Genomic DNA, 17,048 nt, shown 5'->3' on the forward strand with positions numbered 1-17,048 from the left:
AGTATGTTATTGAAGCCACTTTGCCAACTGACCTCACTGAGGGTGTTGTTAACCTAACAGTGGCTGCTTTACACTCACCAGCAGTTCTGCAAGAGAAAGATGGTCACTCTCCTCTCGTGCAATTTACAGCCTCTGGAAACCTATGGAGGGTCTATTATGAGTCAGTTCTGACTCAATAGCAATGAGTTTGAGTTACTTTACCAAATTCGATGTTCTTCTCCAGGGATCTAACAAGTCCAAAGTATGTGGTGGGAAAGAATTTTGGCATACTTGCTTCAATGGAACTTTCTGGATATACTTCTTCCAAAACGTATTTGTTAATTTTTTTTTTTTGGCAATCTACAGTATATTCAATATTGTTTGCCAATATCACAATTAAAATGCATTAATTCTTCTTTGGTTTTCCCTATCCATTGTCCAACTTTTATGAGAGACTGAAAATATCATGTCTTGGCTCAGGCACATTTTAGTCCTCAAAGTGATGTCTTTATTTTTAATATAGCAAACTATGGATAACATTGAGAAGAATGGGCATGCTAGAACATTTCTTTTTTTTTTTAGAACATTTCTTTGTGTTCATGAGATATCTGTACATAGATGAAGAGGCTGTCATTTAACAGAACAAGGATTTAAAATCAGGAAGATCAGGGTTGTGTTCTTTCACTAAACTTTTTCAAACTGTTCCCTGAGCAAGTAATCTGAGAAGCTGAACTATATCAGAAGGATGTGGCATTAGGATTGTAAAAAGATTCTTTAACAATCTGTGACATGCAGATGATACAATCTCGCTTATAGATAGTAAAGAGGAATTGATAAACTTACTGAACAGGCTCGTCCTGGAGAGGGTGAAGCCAGGCTGCTCCTTGGAGTCAAGGACTCTGAAGCTTCGTCTGACATAATTTGGACATGTTGCAAGGAGGGACCAGTCCTTGCAGAGGGACATCATGCTTGGGAGGGTGGAGGGACAGTGCAGGAGAGGAAGGCCCTCTATGAGGTGGATTGATTCAGTGAGTGAGGTAATGGGGTAGGTGTGTTAGAGATAATGAGATTGGCACAGAATAGGGCAGGGTTTAGGGCTGTTGTACATAGGGTCACTATGAGTGGCAGGCAACTCGACAGCACATAACAACAATAACAAAAACAACAACAATAACTGAAGATCCAAGACTACTGTGTGAATTTTACAACATTAAAAAAAACACCAAAATTCTCATAACTGGATAAATAAGCAATAAAATGATAAACAGAGAAAAGGTTTAAAAGATTAAAGTTGTCAAGGATTTCATTTTAATTGGATCCATAATCAATACCTATGGAGTTTGGGTGATCTAGTGGTAAGAAATTGCACTGCAATCCTGAACACACATGATTTGAATCCACCAGCTGCTCCATGGTTGAAGGATGGGTAATCTCCTCCTGTGAGATCAATTGCCTCTGAAAGCCCACTGGAGGGTCAGCTATGGGTCAGTTCCAACTTCATGGTACACAACAACATCAACCACCAATACCCATAGAAGCAACACTCAAGAAATAAAAGAACAGTTTTTCCCAGTCGCCTCCGAGTTGTGCAGAGGTGGAGGCCCATATGCGTTCAAGATTCTGTTCCACCTGTAACTCACCGCCGGGAAGGTGTTGCTGCTGGAGGCGTTGTTGTTGTTGCTGTTGTTATGTGCTGTCGAGTCGCCTGTGACTCATAGCGACCCTGTGTACAACAGCCCTAAACCCTGCTCTATCCTGTGCCAATCTCACTGCCTCCAACACACCCATGCCGATTACCCCAGTCACTGAATCAATCCACCTCATAGAGGGCCTTCCCCTCCTGCGCTGTCCCTCCACCCTACCAAGCACGATGTCCCTCTCCAAGGACCTGTCTCTCCTTACAACATGTCCAAAGTATGTCAGATGAAGTCCCAGAATCCTTTCTTCCAAGGAATAGCCTGGTTTAACCCTCTCTAGGATGAATCTGTTTGTTTTCCTAGCAGTCCATGGTACATTCAATACTCTTCTCCAGCACCACAGCTCAAAGGCATCAATTCTCCTTCTATCCTTCTTAGTCATTGTGTAATGAACATTAATACTGCTTTACAAGAGGTGCTAAAGACTGCCCTTATCCACGATGGCCTACCACGTGGAATCCGTGAAGCTGCCAAAGGCTTAGACAAGTGTCAAGTGAAGCCCGTCTTTGTGTGCTTGCATCCAACAGGAATGAGCTTTTGTTTGTCAAGTTAGTAGAGGCCCTCTGTGCTCAACACCAAATCAGCCTGATAAAGGTTGATGATAATAAGAAACTGGGGGAGTGGGTAGGCCTCTGCAAAATTGACCGAGGAAGAAAGACCCGCAAAGTAGTTGGCTGCAATTGTGTCATTGTTAAGGACTATGGCAAAGAATCCCAGGCCAAGATGTCATGGAAGAATATTTCAAATGCAAGAAGTGAAATGAATAAAGAACTTGGCATATTACTTTTCTGTTCTTTTTTGAGGGGGATGAGGAGCAATAAAATGGAAATTTCATAACAGAAAAAAAAGAAAAGAACATATTGCAAAGGACATATTTGTTGCAAAAGCCCCCTTTCAAGTGCTAAAAAACAAGTCTGCCTATTATCTCTTTTTAACAGACAGGGAACTGAGACTTAGAAAATTACATCACTTGCACTTGAGTACACACATAGTAAGTGGTAACATTGGAATTGGAACCTAGGCCTGCCTGCCATCTCATTTCCCATTCTGTTATCATTTATATACTTATCTTTGGCGTTTCCTGTGCCTGGTTCAAAGAGCTGGGGTCATGGAGGGTTGGTCGGAAAGTGTGAGAAAGTTCAAGCATTTCAGTTCTTTCTCCTACTATCTCAGCTCCCAGTGTGTCCATAGGGTGGGTCCTCATTAGATCTTACCCCTGGGTGAAGGGTCACACGCTTGCACAGAGTCTACAAGAAGGCCAGGAAACATGGAGATTCCATAAAGAGAGGTTTCTTTGGGGTGCTGGTGAGGAGTAAATGCCTTTTAATTAAGTGGGGTGAAGATACTTTTGGGGGAACATTGGGTATAGGCTGGGCCTTAGGGTTTAAGCTCTTCATCTGGCTACCTGTCTTGCCCTTCCTATTGCCCCTGACCATATGACCAGGCAAGTGTTCCTCCCTCAGAGGGTAGCCTTCCAAAGAAAATTAGAATCTGGAGAGGAAAAATAGAAAGTATGTCTTCTACCATTTATGCCTCTGTGTTGTCAATGACCTCCTGACGGATATGGTCACCTGTGGGGTTGGTGCATCCATTCATATGGCTGGCATCTGCTTCTTGCATTTATTTGTTCATTTTGTCTTTACAGTGTCCTGTGAGAGCATGTATGGGTTGGTGTTCTGAGCTTCTTCCTATTACTGAGCGTACAGCTGAGGCGTAGTGAGATTGAGTCTAGTCCCAGGATTATGTAGAAGGTCACACCAAGGATGGAAGTGTTCTGGGGGAGTTAGCATCCAGTGCTGCCCTCTTCCAGGAGGTTAAGATGGAAACTCCCTCCTTACGAGTAAAAAGCAGTGGGTGAATCTTTAAGACAAAAACTACTGCTAGATCCAGAGAAACAAAAGCACATAACCACATACAATTTGTATGCTGATATTCATGGCAACATTATTTATAATAGCAAAAAGATAGAAACAACTCAAATTAATATACACTGGTGAATGGACGGATAAAATTCTGTTAGAAATGTGTATAGGGTGCTCTGGTGGCTTAGTACCAAGGAGTTGCACTGCTAACCCAATAAATTAGATGTCTATAATAGAGTAGGTGAGACCAGGCTGCTCCTTGGAGGCAAGGATTCTGAAGCTTCATCTGACATAATTTGGGCATGTTGCAAGGCAGGACCAGTCCTTTCAGAGACACATCATGCTTGGTAGGGTGGAGGGACAGCACAAGAGAGGAAGACCCTCTCTATGAGGTAGATTGATTCAGTGACTGGGGTAATGGGGGTGGGTATGTCAGAGATAATAAGATTGACACAGAATAGAGCAGGATTTAGGGCTATTGTAAGTAGGGTCACTATGAATGGCAGCCATCTCGACGGCACATAACAACAAAATCTCTAGCTCTAAGAGAGATACAAATTAAAACAACTATGAGATATCATCTCACCCCACTAAGAATAGCAACATTTAACAGAACAGCAAGCAACAAATGCTGGCGAGGTTGTGGAGAGACTGGAACCCTTATTCACTGTCAGTGGGAGTGTAAAATGGTGCAACCACTATGAAAGGCGGTATGGCGCTTTCTCAAAAAGTTGCAAATAGAAATAACATTTGACCCAGCAATTCCACTATTGGGATATTACCCTAAAGAGACCATAACTGACATCCAAGCAGATATATACACACCCATGTTTATTGTGGCTTTGTTCACAATAGCAAGGAGTTGGAAACAACCTAAGTGCCCATCAACAAAAGAATGGATAGAAAAGCTGTGGTATATCCACACAATGGAATACTATGCTGCATTGAAAAACAAGGAACTCATGCAATATTATTCAAAATGGGTGACCCTGGAGGACATTATGCTGAGTGAAGTATATTAGTCACTAAAGGACAAATACTGCATGGTACCACTGTTGTAAAACAGGACTGACATCAGGGTTTGGGGGGAGACTGAGAAAGATGGGTTCAGTAATGTATACTGCATTGAAACAGATAAGAGAGAAAACTGTTTAAAAGAGATATGTGATTAGGTATTATTGTCATGACAGGAGTCTAGAGGTGAAGGCTGCATAATGGAGTGGACCTGGGGGAGGGTTTGTAAAGCAATGAAAGAATTTTTTCTTTAAGAATTTTTTTTTATACTTTTCCAAGAGGGTAGTGAAATTAATAATAAATTTAAAAAATTAAGCAACGACAAGCAACAACAATAACAATGTTCTTCAGGTTTATCCATGACATGTGTGTGTGTGTGTGTGTGTTTTCATTTTACTCCCAAATAATATTCGATAGTATTGTTGTTGTAATGTGCCGTCGAGTTGCCTGCGACTCATAGTGACCCTATGTACAACAGCCCTAAACCCTGCTTTATCCTGTGCCAATCTTATTGTCTCCGACACACCTATTCCCATTACCGCAGTCACTGAATCAATCCATCTCATCGAGGGTCTTCCTCTCCTGTGCTGTCCCTCCACCCACCCAAGCATGACGTCCCTCTGCAAGGACTGGTCCAACATGTCCAAAGTATGTCAGACGAAGCTTCAGAATCCTTGCCTCTAAGGAGCAGCCTGGTTTCACCCTCTCTAGGACGAACTTGTTTGTTCTCTTAGCAGTGCATGGTATATTCAATACTCTTCTCCAGCACCACAGCTCAAAAGCATCAACTCTCCTTCTATCATCTCCAGTCATTGTCCAACTTTCTGAAGCATAGCAAGTAATTGCAAAGACCATGGCTTGTATCAGGCACATTTTAGTCTCCAGACTGACATTATTGCTCCTCAGTATTTTGGAGAGGTCTCGGACAGCAGACTTCCCCAATGTAATTCATCTTTTAATTTTCTGGATGTCCATATTGAAGGCTGCAGTCCTTGACCTTCTGCAGCAACTGCTTCAGGTCCTCCTCAGTTTCAGCAAGCAGAATTGTGTGATCTGCATAACACAGATTGTTTTTTTTAAAAAAAATCTATTTTTTAAATTAATTTTAATGTAAGTTTACAGACTTAGGGTTTCCAGTGATTCATTGTTGCACTTTTCTCCCTGCCCACCCCTCCCCTTCAATTCACTCTTTTCCTTGAAAAGTAAAAGAAAAACTCTCATTGTTATGCAATCCCTCCCCCCATGTCCACTCCATTGTGCATCTTTCATTCTGGACTCCTGTCATGACAATAATACCTAATCATATATCCCTTTTAAACAGTTCTCTCCCCTCATCTGTTTCAATGCAGTATACACCATTCCTCCCCTCCTTTTCTGTCTTCCCTCAATCCTGATGTCAGTCTCATTTTACAACAGTGGCTCTATGCAATATTTGTCCTTTTGTGACTAAGATATTTCACTCAGCATAATGTCCTCAAGGGCCATCCATTTTGCATAATATTTCATGAGTTCCTTGTTTTCCAATGCAGCGTAGTATTCCATTGTGTTAATATACCACAGCTTCTCTATCCATTCGTTTGTTGATGGGTAATTGGGTTGTTTCCAACTCCTTGCTATTGTGAATAAAGCCGCAATAAAAATGGGTGTGCATATATCTGCTTGGGTGGTGGTTACGGTTTCTTTAGGGTAATTTCCCAATAGTGGAATTGCTGGGTCAAATGTTATTTCTATTTGTAACTTTTTGAGAAAGCGCCATACCGCCTTCCATAATGGTTGCACCATTTAACACTCCCACCAACAATGCATAACACAGATTGTTGATGAGTATACCTCCAGTTCCGATGCCACATTTCTCCTCATGTTGCCCAGCCTCCTGTATAATCTTTCCGCATATAGATTGAAAAGATATGGAACTAGTACACATCCTTGGTGCACACCTTCCCAATTTTGAACCATGCAGTATTTCCTTGCTCTGTTCTGACAACTGCTTCCTGGTCCAAGTATAGTTTTTGCATAAGCACAATCAAGTGTTCTGGGATTCCCATTCTTCTCTGAGTCAGCCACAGTTTGTTATGATCCACACAGTCAAACGCCTTTGCATAGTCAATGAAACACAAACAGACATTCCTCTGGTACTCTCTGCTTTCAGCCAAGATCCATCTGACATTAGCTATTATATCCCTAGTGTCATGGCCTTTTCTGAAACCAGCCTGTATTTCAGGCAGTTAGAAGCCCATATTGTATAATACTATTTATATGAATGGTCAGAACAAGTAAATCCATCGGAGCAGTAAGTTGATTAGTGCTCTTCAGGGACTAATCAGAGGAGAAATAGGATATGACTGCCAATGTATATGAAAGGTTTTTTTTTGAAGTGACAAAAACATACTAAAATTAGATAGTGGTGATGGCTACACATCTTTTTTGAACCATTAATACTCACTTAATTATACAATTTAAATGGATGAACTCTACCGTATGTGCATTACATGTCAATAGAGCTATTTGAATAAAAACAAAACAAAACCCCAAATCACTGTTAGTGAAATAATTAATTCAGTGAGAAAGTTTATATGAAGACCATGGTATCACCCTGTCTCTTCTGATAAACTTATCAAGTAAAACCTATAAGTCACTCATGCTATCACAAAGAGAGAATATAGATGGCAAATTATAAAAAGACAGAAAAAAGCCATTGCTGTTGGGTCTATTATGATTCACAGCAACCTTATAGGACCGAATATAACTGCTCTCTAGGGTTTCCATGCAGTGTTTCTTTGTGCTGTTTGGATAATAGCTTCTTGGTCTAGGTATAGATCAAGGTTTTGTATAAGCACAATTAAGTGTTCTGGAACTCCAATTCTTCTCAATGTTAGCCATATTATTTTGTGATCCCAACATTCAAATGCCTTTTCATTGTTAATAAAACACAAATAAACACTCTTCTGGTATTCTCTGCTTTCAACCAAGAAAACAGATTTATAATTAGAAAAGGCATGCATCAAGGTTGCATTTTTTTTCTTCATACCTATTCAATCTGCATGATGAGCAAGTAATTTGAGAAGCTGGACTATAGAAAGAAGAATGTGGCATCAGCTTTGGAGGAAGAGTCATCAATGGCCTGTGTTATACAGATTGAAAATACTTTCATTGCTGAAAGTGAAGAGGACTTGAAATCTTTGCTGCACAAGTGTACAAGAGTATGGATTACTACTCAACTACATGACAACAAAAATCCTTGCCACTGGACAAATAGGCAACATCCTGAGAGATGAAGAAAGGAAGTTTTTGGCAATTTTGTTTTACTTGGACTGACAATCAATACCCTTGGGACTAGCAGTCAAGAAATCAAAAGGCATATTGCATTGGGAAAATCTGCTGTCAGAGGACCTCCCTTCAGAATGTCTGTTTAAACACTAAGATAAATCTGATCCAAGCCGTGGTTTTCCAATTGTTTCCTGTGTATCTGAAAGTGAAGCAATGAATAGGCATTACAGAATTGTTTTCTTTGGGTTGTGGTTTGGAGAAGAGTTTATACCATGGACTGCCAAAGAAAGAAAGAAGTTTGTCTTAGAGGAAGTGCGACCAATGTTCTCCTTAGAGGAAGGGATGGTGAAACTTCATTTCATATGTTTTGGGCATATTGTCAGGAATGACCAATCCTTGGAAAAAGACATTATGCTAGGCAATATAGAAGATTAGAGAAAGATAGAAGTATCTTCAACAAGATGGATTGTCACAGTGACTATAAGAATGGGCTTAAGTATTTCAGAGGTAGTGAGGTGGACACAGGATAGTCAAGGTTCAGATCTGTTGTTCATAGTGTTGCTGTGAGTCATAGTTAACTCCATGGCACCTAAAAATAGCAAAGCGTTGTTAATCTTTATGGAAACTGTAAAAAGAATAAGGGCCAAGTGGGGATGGTCCTATCTAACCTCTGCCAATTCTACAAGGGGGAATTTTGCCCATCAATATTATCCACAATATAAAACTAATTTCCATGAGGTCAGACATATCCCCTATGATCTCATGCCTATTTCTACTAATTTCTAACACCAATACTATTCCCCTACTGGGTCTGAAATCCATTGTAATCACCACACAGAACTCACAGAACCATACTTATGATTTTGGGGTTTATTAGGGAAGTTAATTAATGAACTCTGATAGTTTAGTGGTAAGGAGCTGTGCTGCCAATCCAAAGTCACGCAGTTCTATCCCACCAGCTGCTTGGCAGGAGAAAAATGGACAATCACCTGCAGTGTAATTTACTGCCTTAAAGAAACTGAGGAGAACCAGCTAGAGGGTCAGCTTGGAGTCAGTTCCACCTTGAGAGTACATCACAACAACAACAACAACAACAGGATACAATTCAGGTTGCCAACAGGATACAATTTCTCAGGATAGCGTCTGAGGCATGCTCAAAGCCCCTTCAGCCTTCACCCTTGCAGCTTTAGGCCAGTACTCTGGTTTGTATGTGCTTTTGAGTCAACTACAACTCATAGCGACCCTAAGTACAAAAGCTCTGAATCTTGTTCTTTCCTGGGCCATTCTTACTGTCTCTGGCACATATACCCTCATTACCACAGTTACTGTGTCAATTTATCTCATCTAGGGTCTTCCTCTCCTGTGTTGTTCCTCAACCCTTATAACAAAGTCTCAAAATCCTTGCCTCCAAAGAAAAGCTTGACTTCACTTCACCCTCTCCAGGACAGAACTGTTAGTTCTCTTGGCTGTCTATGGTATGTTCAATACTCTTCTCCAGCACCACAACTCAAAGGCATCAATTCTTCTTCTGTCCTCTTTGGTCATTGTACGGCTTTCTCATGTATAACAGGTAATTGAGAAGACCATAGCCTGAATCGGGTGCACCTTAGTTTCTAAACTGATATCATTGCTCTTTAACACTCTGGAGAGGTCCTTGACAACAGATTTTCCAAAGCAGTTCATCTTTTGATTCTCTGACTGCTGGTGACAAGAATGTTGCTTGTGGAACCAAGCAAGTTGAAATTGTTAACAATCTCACTTTCTTCTCCATCTATCATGATGCTGTCGATTGGCCCAGTGGTGAGAATCTTCATTTTCTTAATATTGAACTTAAATCCATATTGCAAATTATAGTCTTTGACCTTCTGCAGCAAATGCTTCAGGCCCTCCTCAGTTTTGGCAAGCAACATAGTGTCATCTGTCTTGCAGGTTATTGATGAGTCTTTTTCCAATCCTGATGCCACGTTCCTCCATTTGGAGTCCAGACTCCCGAATGATCTGTTATGCATATAGATAGAAAAGTTCTCTTAGTCCTGCTAATTATGGCATCTCCCTCTCAGTTCTCCACCAAGCTTGGATGCAGGCTCCTTGCTCTGGTTCCATGGAGTAGCAATCCCAGGGGCAGCTCTGTCTCATGTCAGGTCTCTGGCTCTCTGCTGCGATTTCCACTGCTCTCCTGTAGCTCCACGTCTGATGGGCACACACTGCATTGTTTCATTTTCCTTCTTTGCTAGTAGTGAGATCCCAAATTTCTGCCAGTGAATCTGCTCAATTGAAACCTGGTAGAGTAGCAAAACTAGCCAGGATAGACTAACACACTCTATTTGCTGCTTAGCCAGGTGACAAAGTCAAGGACCATTGGCCTAGATTAACTATTTTGAACAATAGACCTACAATACCACAACAGCAAACGGTCACATCTTTCTCCCTCAAACTGGTTGGTGGGTTCTAACCATCCACCTTGTGATTAGTAGCCAAACACTTTAACCATTCCACCATCCTGGATGCTTTGGACCTGTAGCTTTCCCTCCAGAGTCTAAACTAAAAAGATTTCCTTCTCTCTTCTGTGTGGATCATGAACAAAATTATAACTTTATAAAGAATTTAATAATTCATCATATTGCATAACTGTTACCCATATTCCTTTAAAGTTGTATGGAATAAATTTTAGTATTGTTTTCTTTTTTTTTCCATTTCTGGTTTTTAAATTATGCTTCAAAAGGCTTTTTCCTTTCTGTGACTATAAATCTCATTAATGTGTTTCCCTTCAATGCTTTTATTTAAAGTTTGTCTTCCTAATATTTAAATCTCTGATTCATCTGGAGCTTAAATAATAAGCTAGGGAGACAGGCTTTTTGTTTGTTTTACCAAATACCCAGTCAATGATTAAATGAAGAGTTCTTAACCTGGGTTTGAAAATGTGTTTTGGGGAGACTGGAACGTTCTCAAATTAAATGTAAAAAAATTGTTGTGTGTATATATATTTTGCTGAAGAATGGGGTTGTAGATCTCATTGAATTTTTAGTTTTCATGGTTTACAGAAAAGCAATTGGACTAGCTATGTTTCATAACCAGGGTCCAGGTATACAAGTTGTACACATTTCAATGCACAAAGGCCCGATTTGAGTCTTCAGGTCAATTATTAAACAATTGTGGGGAGGCCAGAGTGATTGCGCCTGGGGAAATTCTTTGTTTGCCACATTTCAAGTGAGAGTTAGGTTCTAGGGAGCTGTGATGGCTGTTAGTAGAGTCGTGCTGTTAACCTAAAGGTTATGTATACCTCTCTGGTCATTTGAATCCACTGTTGGCTCTGTAAGAGGAAGACAGACCATCTCCTCCTGTATAATACAGCCTAGAGGGTCAGCTATGAGTCAGTTCCAACTAAACTACAATGAGAGAGAGGTCTAGGTGCTGGGAATAGAACAGTGAAAAGACAAAGTTTCTTTTCTCCTCATTGAGTTTACATTTCAGTGTGTGTAGGGTGGGGGGGCAGATTATGAAGATGTAAATATATTACATAAATGAACATAATAATTTTATACAACAGTAAGCTCTATGTAGAAAAAGAAAGCAGGGACCATGAATGGACAGTCGTGAGGGTCTGACTTAGAATGGTCAGGGAGCGCTTCAACAATTTAGATCCTCCCAGAAGAGCTGTGGGTGAGCTTTAACAGTACTGGTAAATATATTAGATTTCTCCTGGACACAAGAGCCTACTATTTGGTCCTAAAAGCCTTCTGAGGTCCCAACTCTTCTCACTATTTCTTAGTTGTTGGAATTGACAGAAAACCTCATAAGCAGTTCCTTACTTCATCTCTGCCTTGCATGCGGACTTCTGAGTTATAAAACAACTCAGTGGTAGATGGAATTTGTTCCAGGACTTAAGAACAATAAATGACATAGTTGAGCCTCTACATCTTGTAATTCCTAACCTTTATACTGTAATAGACAAAGTGCTAGTCAATAGGCCTTTTATTGTAAGAACTACCTTCCCTCTGTAACTTGATTTGTGCCACTATTAGAGCCTCTTCTTGGAATATTACTGCTTTTTAATTTTTGACTCATGTACTTTCAACTTGTTAGTTAAATTTGTGTCTTCTAGGCTGCAACAGTTCCATGATACATCTTCAAGGATATGAACATGTACGGCTAAGCACAATTGATAACAGTCCATCTAAATTCCAAAATCAATCTCCATAATAGTCTATTTGTTTTCTATTACCAAAGGGGCCCTTTAGAGTAGTGAGAGAAGATCTTCACCCTGAAACCTACAGCGTCCCTTTTCAGCAGGAAGTAACTAAGAGAATACGCCATCCCCTTTTCCTTATGAATCAGGGTGAAGTCTCTCTCAGGGCAGAGTGATAGGGAATGGCAAAGGATACACTGACAAAGGAGATTAATCAGAACTGGCTTTGACAAGCACTGTGGCAATTGGGCAATTAAAATAGACCTTCGGGGCGGGGGAAGAAGAACGAACTGGGGAGGAGGGTAGAGAAAATAGTGCAACAATGAATGAATGAAAACCCAAAATCTCTGTAAATGTTCATTAAAATTAATAAAATTTAATAACTAAAAAAAGAAAAGAATGGTCAGGGAAGTCTTTGTGAGATAGTAGTATGAGTTGTGAATGATAAGAATTCAGAGATCTATGTGCAGAACGTTCGAGGCAGAGGAAATAGGAATGCAAAAGCTCTGAGTTTGATCTGAGCTTGATCTTGTATAAGGAGCAATAAGACTGAAACACACCAAACAAGGAGTAGTATGCAGAAGAGGCAGGTGGTATGAACAAGCTTAGATTTTACTGCTAGTACAGTAGGAAGGTGGATGGGTATTAGCAATAAAATCTAATGGCCTTGAGCAAATAGGAACATGACCTGATTTACCTTCTACCAAGACCCCTCTCGACTGAACTATAGGGATAAAGGTGATAGTAGGAAGGATATTGCAATGTACCTAATCCTCCTTAATGACTTTCTTGATATATCATTTTTTGCATTTACTAAAATAGTGAAAAATTTATTTTTTGCATTAATAACATACATATGGTAGTTAAAAACAAAACAAAACAAAAACAACAACAACCAACCAACAATACGCCAAGGTGTAAGGTGAGAGTAATAATGGCTGTGATGTTTAAAGTGATATGTCACCCTGGCACCATGCTCAGTGGTTTGGTGGTTACGTAATGATATAGGCACCTTCATTTTGTGATTATTCATTCCCCCCCCTCTGTTGCACATTTTCTTCTCCTCTCTCCTTACCCCTTTCCTAGCTCTCCCTGCAATGCACCCTTTGTTCCCGATTGTTGTCATATATATATAATGCCTAATCATATATTCCTTTTGGACAGTTCTTCCCCTCATCTGATATGCTGGGTAAAATGTCTCAGTCATGAAAGGACAAATATTACTTAACACTGCTGTTATAAAATAGGACAGATATGAGGGGAAGATTGAGAAGAAAATGGAAAAAGAGTGGATAGATAATGAATACTGCATTTGATTATTCACTTTTAATGTGGTCATATTTTACTTTTTGCACCATGCCTATGTTCCAATAACAACCTTGTCTTTGGAACCTAACCATGTTGTTAACTGAGGACGGGGTAAAATTCAGGTAAGTAATATTAATGACTTGAATGTACTAGAACAGTGTGGAAAAATTTATTATTAAGCAAAAAATAAACAACAATGTAAGACATTGTGGATAGAAAAGGAAAGTACATACATACACTCCTCACTAGTCAACATTATTAGGTTCCAAAGACCAACTTGTTAAGCGAAAATGAATGTTAGGCAAAAATAATGGATGACTACATCATTATTGCTCCTGCTTCACACCTAGGTGTTCATTATTGCCAGATGTATGTTGTTAATGCGCAAAACAGGTGAACGGAAGATTTTTTTTTACTTTTGTCATAAATGTGAAATTTTGGATAGTAAGGTAGTTCATAGTAAAGTTTAGGTGCAACATGTTGTTGTTGTTAAGTTCCGTCGAGTCATTGACGACTCATAGTGACCCTAAGAATGAAAGACCTGAACACTTGTATAACTTTCATTATTTCTCTAAGTTCATGGAGTTTCTGGAGACGAGCTATTTCTGAAGTGGATGTCACTCCTGCTTCCAAGCCTGTTTTAATCTGAGAGCTCTACAAAACACTGTCCACCAAGGGGAACCATTATCCCATATGACACATCAGTGTCACAGTGTTTAGCCTCACAACAAGCATGAGTTAGCTCTGTAAAAGTTTACAGCTTTGGGAATTCTATGCAGCATTTTTACTCTGTCCACTACGAGTTGTAATTAACTCCACAGAAATGAGTTTAGGTAGATTTTCTTTTTTAATTGATACAACATCTGAAAGTGAAAGAAATATGTGAGGCAGCTGATTTGGGTTAAGTCTTGGTAATAGGCAAAAATAGAGCAGATGAAAAAACAGCTCAAGAAGTGAAAAGAATAATGGGAAAAATGTGGGAGTAAGGGAGGCAGATTAGGGTTACAATATGGGCTGAAAATAGAGATATGAAAGTTGAAAAGATGCACACTCATGTTTATTGCTGTATTATTTACAATAGCAAAGAGATAGAAGCAACCCAAGTGCCTATCAACAAATGAATGGATAGAAAAACCCCAAACAAATGGATAGAAAAACTATGGTATATTCATACAATGGAATACTATGTAGCACAAAAAATAATGAACTTGTAAAACATTACACAAAGTAGGGGAGCCTTGAGGACATCATGCTGAGTGAAATATCTCAGTCACAAAAGGACAAACACCACATAGCACCACTGTCAAAAAGCAGGTCTGACATGGGGAGTTGGGGAGAGGATAGGATAAGAGTGGATAGATAATGATCACTGCACTGGAACAGCTGAAGGAAAGAATGGTCTAAAAGGAATATATGATTACATATATATATGCCAACAGCTCGGAATATGAGGTTCATCATTGCAAAGAGGACTTGAGATAGAAAATTGTGCAACATACATATACTTAGGTAGAGTGCTGGTGGCCTAGTGGTAACCAGCTGCCCTGCCAATCCAAAGGCATGTGGTGAGAGTCTACCAGCCGCTCTGCAGGAGAAAGATAGGCAGTCTCCTTTCATGTGATTTACTACCTCTGAAAATCCTCGGGAGAGTTAACTGTGAGGTGGTTCTGACTCAGAATCTAACAACAGCAACTAAATATATTTTTATATATGGTTATATATATGGTTAGTTTTGGATTTGGGTTTTTTTTTTACCTAAAAGCATCTACGGGGAAGGGGATAATAATGTGGAGAGTGGGGTAATTTTGATTTCTCTATAAAGGAAAAAAACCTATCATGTACATGAAATATTACTTTTATGTAAAATGTTTAGGAATTAAAAATTGGAATTGAGGAAAACATAAAATAGAACAGGCAATGGGTGATAAATGTCTGAGAGGAAGCCTACTTCTCAGGTTCTAACTCTTCTCCTGAGGTCCCTTCAGGGTTGAGCTGACACATTAGGATGAGCTAAGTGCTTAACAACAGTTTAGTCAACAGGTTAGCAGTAGAACCCACCCAGATGTGCCTCACAAGAAAGGGCTGGATGTCTGCTTCCAAAAGTCCACAGTTTGAGAACAGTGTGGAGCTTAGTGCACATGGGGTCACCCTGGGGTCAGAATGCACTCCACAGCAACTAACAGTAAAAGCCATGTCCTTTTATTATAGTGAGACCAGAGAACGGCACCTTTCCTCTTGATGGCTGCTGGCCTTGTTTATGTCCTACAGTTCTGGTCATTTTTGTGGCTTTCAGAGCTCCTTGGACAATTAATAAAATTCCCCATGAATATCTGCTGCATTTCCCATTGTACATCAAATAGCTCGCCTCGGCCTTCTTGGCAGTGGTCCCCGAGAGGCCAGGATGCCCTTCACATAACCTGCATGATTAGGCATAAACAGAAGGAAATGCTTTGCTGGGGGAAGAGGATGGCCAGCAGCATCTGATTTCTGCTGTCAGCTGATTAGGATTTGTTGTGTCCCAACAAGGTCAAATGAGATTAGAGCAAAACCAGACTGTATCCGGCGTGCATTTGCATGTAACTGTATTATTTATTTACACAGGATGAATGCAGGGGAAATGTTAAAGCAAATATTAAAAGTTAGTCTCAAGATTTGAGAATCAGAAGCCAGGGTATATGTAGCCTGAAGAAAAAGAACATGTACTTAGTGGGGGAGATGTTTTGAGCCCCGCTAATGCTATCATATTCTGCTTCTTCTTTCCTGTTAGTGAGGTTAAAAAGTGAGTTTTATGTCTAATTTTCAGAGGCACTGAGCATAGAACAACTAAACCCATGGAAAGACCACATTTGGCCTTTATCACACTTCTACAGGCTCTCAAAGAGGGTTAGAGGCACTTTCCGTAATTGCAATATAGCAGAGTGCTATTTAGCTAATCAATCTAAGGAAGCAGAAGAGAAATATTACCCTGGCACCAGCCACTGTGCATAACTCATAGCTAATTCCAGACAAGTTAGACATCTCTGTGGATCAACCTAGGAGGCTTCTGCTAATTCTGCTGGTCCCCAAATATCTCACCTTCTCACTTCTCTGTGGTATTAGTGGGCTCATATCATTCCTCAATCAGTGTAGAAATGACTTAAAGAGTGTAATAAGTGCTTCAAGGGAAGATAAATTTTCCCTTAGGTACTCTGTATAGGATATCGCGTATTGTAGATGCCTAATAAGTAGCTTCAACAGTTATTATACTTCCTGACTACTTCCTAGCCCAGAGCTGGAGGGTTATTCTGAGACTCAGCAATCTGGAAGTCTCTTTACACTCAAAATAACAGGGGGCAGGAAGTATTAACATTACTATATCTCGTTTCTCAAAAAAACCGAGTGTGCATTATTTGTAAAACAAATCGAAACCTTTGACATAGGTTGAAATAAATATAGAAACTGAGAGATGTTAAAAGGAAGACCTTTTTAAAAAGTCTACATTTGGGGAAGCAAATTCCAGCAAATATGTCAAGGCATGGAGGATTCATTATTTCTTAGTATTTGCACAGTAACAAGATCGAACACCTCCAGAAAGTCAAGAAATTAGTTTATATAAGTAGCTTGGAATTACATCTGCCTAAATGCCGTGAGCTTTTAGAACTGTGCTTCCGACTGGATATAATAGAGAAATAAAAGTGAAATAATACTGTGTGCTAGCATTTCTAGTCCTTGCAGGGTTTTCAGGTTCTCTAACCC

Source organism: Elephantulus edwardii, unplaced genomic scaffold (genome assembly GCF_000299155.1).
Source record: "Elephantulus edwardii isolate Elephantulus edwardi_28Jun2011 unplaced genomic scaffold, EleEdw1.0 scaffold00095, whole genome shotgun sequence".
In the NCBI taxonomy this organism is placed as follows: Eukaryota; Metazoa; Chordata; class Mammalia; order Macroscelidea; family Macroscelididae; genus Elephantulus; species Elephantulus edwardii.